The following is a 5,423-nucleotide window of genomic DNA, read 5'->3' on the forward strand; positions in this document are numbered from 1 at the left end:
TTAATGTATCCATGAAAAAAGACAATAAAACCACAGACAATATTTGTTATTTGACTTTCATAGAAATGATATAATTTAATCTTCCTGATAAAACTCACAGGTTTTTCATGAGGTTCCAACTGAAAAGCAAAATCATTTTGATTTGCATTTCCCTGATGACTAGGGATGCTAAATGAATGTTTCTTTCTCAGCCATTTGTGTTTCCTCTTTTGAAAATTCTCTTTAGATCTATATCCCATGTTTTAAATTGAGTTGTTTTCTTGGCATACAGGTTTATTTTAGTTCTTTATATTTTGGATATTAGCCCCGTATAGAATATAGAGTTGGTAAAAAAAAAAAAAAAATCTTCCCTTCTTTATTCTGCAACTTTGTCCAAGTGATGGTGTTTCCCATGCAGATTTTTCTGTGTACTGAGGCCCCATTTACTAACTGTTGATTTTAGTGCCATGCTAACAGAACTCTGGTCAGAAGTCTTTTCCTGGGCCAATGACTGTCATTTAATGCTCCTTTATCCATAGCTTTTCAGGCTAGTAATTGCAGTAGTTCATGCTGTTGCACTTGGGTAGAACTGTCTAATTGCTTCTCTCCCTTGACAGTTTGCAAAGAATTTTCTGGAACCATGAGTGCTAGACCACAGAAAAAGAGGCTGTCAGGTCAAAAGCAAGTTGAAATACCCCAAATCTAATGTCTTCAGTAATAGGATTTCACTAGCAGTCCCTGAGAAGCAACCAAGGGCTATTCTGATAACCTGTATTATTTTGGAAGTCACTTGGAATTCCCTAACTTACTATTTGAAGTAAGGTTTCTCATGACTAGTACCGGGGTTTTTATTAGTCTATTGCTCTTGAGGGGAGCACTGTCAGTCCAAGTGGCATAATTTCGTTTTAGATTATATATGAATACATATATATGTTTATATATACTCAGAATTATGTACATTTTCTCTAAATTTGAAATAATATTCGTTGAAGCTTTATCAAACAACTTTAGTGTCACTTGTCTCCAGCCCTTCCTTCTGTGTTATCTCCTTTCTTCATCTCTAATATTCCATTTCCCATTTATACCCTTTCCAAAAATCTCAATCTCTCTCTCTCTCTCTCTCTCTCTCTCTCTCTCTCTCTCTCTCTCTCTCTCTCTCTCTCNTCTCTCTCTCTCTCTCTCTCTCTCTCTCTCTCTCTCTCTCTCTCTCTCTCTGTGTGTGTGTGTGTGTGTCTCTCTGTCAAACACACACACACACACACACACACACACACACACACACACACACACCATGTGGTGGTCCATTTATACTTTCCTGGTTTCTATGGTTATTCCAAGTCACATACTCACATCTGAGAATTTGAAGCTAGAAATCACAGATGAGCAAGAACATGCAGGGGTTTTCTTTCTCGTTCTGGATTACTTCACTCATCTTGAGTTTTTATTAAATACTTAAGCTCACTTATACTTTCAAATGAACTTCAATATTTTACCATTTTAGCACATAATAATTATACATGTCTTGGAGTGTGGTTTTGTATTTTAGCTTATTACTATAACATCCTTTATAAAGTGATAAAGAATATTTACATATTTTTATATCATTATTATGCAGTCTTAAGTTCTAATTATTCATAGAATATGCTATAGGCTATTCTAAGCTATTTTTCCTCCACCTTGCTTCGGGGTACCTAATTTTATCCTTCTATGTGATTTTGATATTATCTAACATCTTTGCTAATGTTAGTTGTGTTTGTATGTGTATGTATGTGCAGGAACATTGTGGTGTATGCATACATATATGTTTAAGTGTGTGTACTCATGTATGAGCATGGAGGCCACAGAAGGGTATTAGGTATTTTCCTTTGTCACACTGCAATATTTCTCTGAGACAGGGGATCTCACCAAATCTGATTATGATGATGACTGTAATCCTAAAAAATCATCAAGTCTTTGTCTCCACCAGCACTAGCTTTACAGATTTATGTTTGACCATGCTCAGCTTTTTATGTGGGTGCTGGAAATTGAACTCAGATCCTCACACTTGTACAGCAGGTGCTCTTACTTGTTGATTGATCTCTGTGTCACAATATCAGTGTATTAAAATTATTTTAAAGATATTAATGAAGGAGATTAAATTCAAGTCCTTGAGATTACTAGACAAGTACTCTACCACTGAATGGCATCCTCCCTTCCAATATCAGTGTATTTTAATGGCCTAAAAGAAAGGAATATGAATTGAGGGAAACTAATCAATTCTAACTAGGAATTATTTTTTACAGAATTTGGACAACTACCCACATAATTAAGCTGTAACTGATTATTCAATGAAAATGATTATGTTCAGTATATAAAGATATATATTTTATATACTTTTCCATGCTGGGTTAATGTTTGCATATGTTGTGTCAAACTAATTATATTGGATCATTATTAACTCTACCATATTTCTTTTCTGTGTACCCATTTAAAGTTTCTCATCATGCCCATTAGTTTATAATTTTACTTTGAGGTTTCTATGTCATTATGTGCTATCATCTTTTCATTTACTAACTTGCAACATTAAAGCAAAAGTCATAAGCCACATTGATCACCTATACCTCCAAATCTCCCTTAGCCCCCGTATAACTGGTACCAAAAGCCTGGATATATATTTCCATTTACAATTCATATAAAAATTTGATGGTAAATTTATTATACATGATATATTCTCTAAAGTGTTTTACTTCCTAATATCCTTAGCTTACTGTGCATTACTGACATTCTCGTAGGTCTTTGGGTTGTTTAACTTTCCACTCATTGCTACATGTGGAAAGCACCTCTGCGTATACTGTGAATGACATTTTTACATCTTTTCCCTGAAAACACAAACTGAAATAAATGTAGAATAATTCAACTTTTTAACAAATAAAAATCACTACCTAGATCATATGTCTATTTGGTATTTATGTTTCATAGGACACAGAAACTAGTTTTATCAGGCTTTTGATAATATTTAGGAGATAAGAAAACAAAATCCAAACAGAAATTAGAAAGTTTAAAAATTGAAAACTGTATTATTTTTTTCTTTTTTGTTTCTTCTTCTTCTTCTTCTTCTTCTTCTTCTTCTTCTTCTTCTTCTTCTTCTTCTTCTTCTTCTTCTTCTTCTTCTTCTTCTTCTTCTTCTTTTTTCTTCTTCTTCTTTTTCTTTTTTCTTTTTTCTTTTTTTCTAGAAAGGGTTTCTCTGTGTAGTCCTGTCTGTCCTGAAACTCACTCTGTAGATCAGGCTGTCCTGGAACTCAGAAATTCTCCTGCCTCTGCCTCCCAAGTGCTTGGATTAAAGGCATGCGCCACCATGCCCTTGTATTATTTTTCTACTTCAAATGGTGGCACTACTTTAATATTTTATATTATTAATGAAGACCATGAAATTTTAATTTAGATTACTCATATTATGTGCATATCTGAAGAGACTGCTTAACATTTTGAATCTGAAAATTTCATGATCTTAAAAGGCATGTTTTAATCATAGTAACATTAAACATGCTGGGCAGTGGTGGTGCATGCCATTAATCCCAGCACTTGGGAGACAGAGGCAGGCAAATTGCTGAGTTCAAGGCCAGCCTGGTCTATAGAGTGAGTTCCAGGACAGGACAGAGAAACCCTGTCTCACACAAACAAACAAACAAACAAACGTAACATTAAACATATACTGATATTCACGATGTTTCAGGCAATTTACTACATAAGTATTAGTGATTTGTTTCCTTATGTTTTATTTATGATTCTTGAATGTTTCTGTTTTGTTTGTGACAGATTTGCTACACTCTTCAGGCTAGCCCAATATTTGCTTTGTAATTGAAACTGCCCTCAATCCCATGCTATTGTTTGTCTTAGTCTTAGTCCAAGTGCTAGGAATGCAGTTGCATTCCACAAAACTCGGATGCAATTATTTTTGCAAATTATATCTGCAAAGTGAAGGTCAAATACTTTTTGGAAAAGAGATTATAATCCGACCTGAGAAATTTTATCCCAAAAATACAGTCACAAGTATGATACATACTGACATGTTCATTAGTTTATCATGAGTGTAACCAATTCCTGAGATAATGAAAAAGCAAGGTTTATTTTGCTTAAAAGATTCAGAGGTCCAGTCCACAAATGGTTTGCTCAATTGAATTGGGGCCTGTGGAGAAACAGTGTAACATGTTAGGATAGGAGCACATTGGAGAGCAAAAATGTTTCATTGCCAGGACAAAAAGCAAGAAGAAAAAGAAATATAGGTGCTTGCTGGGTATCTTAGTACACTTCTTTAATTCCAGCATTTAGAAGGCAGAGGCAAGTCCTCCATCTCAAAAACAAAGCAAAACAAACAAACAACGAACCAAAACAATCCCAGCAGCAATGGAGGAGTGCTCATCTTTATCCACATCCTCGTCAGCATCTGCTGCCACCTGAGTTTTTGATCTTAATGTGAGATGGAATCTCGGGGTTGTTTTGATTTGCATTTCCCTGATGATTAAGGATGTTTAAGATCTTCTTCAAGTGCTTCTCAGCCCTTCCATATTCCTCAGTTGAGAATTCTTTGTTTAGCTCTGTATGCCATTTTTTAATGGGGTTATTTGAATTTCTGGAGTTCAGCTTCTTGAACTCTTTGTATATATTGGATATTAGTCCCCTATCAGATTTAGCATTGGGAAAAATTCTTTCCCAATCCATTGGTGGCCTTTTTGTCTTATTGACAGTACCTTTTGCCTTACAGAAGCTTTGCAATTTTATGAGGTCCCATTTGTTGATTCTTGATCTTATAGCACAGGCCATTGTTGTTCTGTTTAGGAATTTCTCCACTGTGCCCATACTTCGAGGCTTTTCCCCACTTTCTCCTCTATATATTTCAGTGTCTCTGGTTTTATGTGGAGGTCTTTGATCCACTTAGACTTGAGCTTTGTACAAGGAGATAAGAATGAATCAATTCACATTCTTCTATATGAAAACTGCCAGTTGTGCCAGCACCATTTATTGAAAATGCTGTTTTTTTTTTCCACTGGTTGGTTTTAGCTCCCTTGTCAAAGATCAAGTGACCATAGGTGTGTGGGTTCATTTCTGGGTCTTCAATTCTGTTCCATTGATCTACTTGTTCTCTGTAGTACAGCTTGAGGTCAGGCATGGTGATTCCCCCAGAGGTTCTTTTATTGTTGAGAATAGTTTTTGCTATCCTAGGTATTTCATTATTATTTTTATTATTTCCATTGCTGGTGGGATTGCAAGCTTGTACAACCACTCTGGAAATCAGTCTGGTGATTCCTCAGAAAACTGGACATAGTACTACCGGCAGATCCAGCAATACCTCTCCTGGGCATATACCCAGAAGATGTTCCAACTGGTAATAAGGATACATGCTCCTTCATAGCAGCCCTATTTATAATAGCCAGAAGCTGGAAAGAACCCAGATGTCCCTCAACAGA

This window comes from Mus pahari, chromosome X (assembly GCF_900095145.1).
Source record: "Mus pahari chromosome X, PAHARI_EIJ_v1.1, whole genome shotgun sequence".
In the NCBI taxonomy this organism is placed as follows: Eukaryota; Metazoa; Chordata; class Mammalia; order Rodentia; family Muridae; genus Mus; species Mus pahari.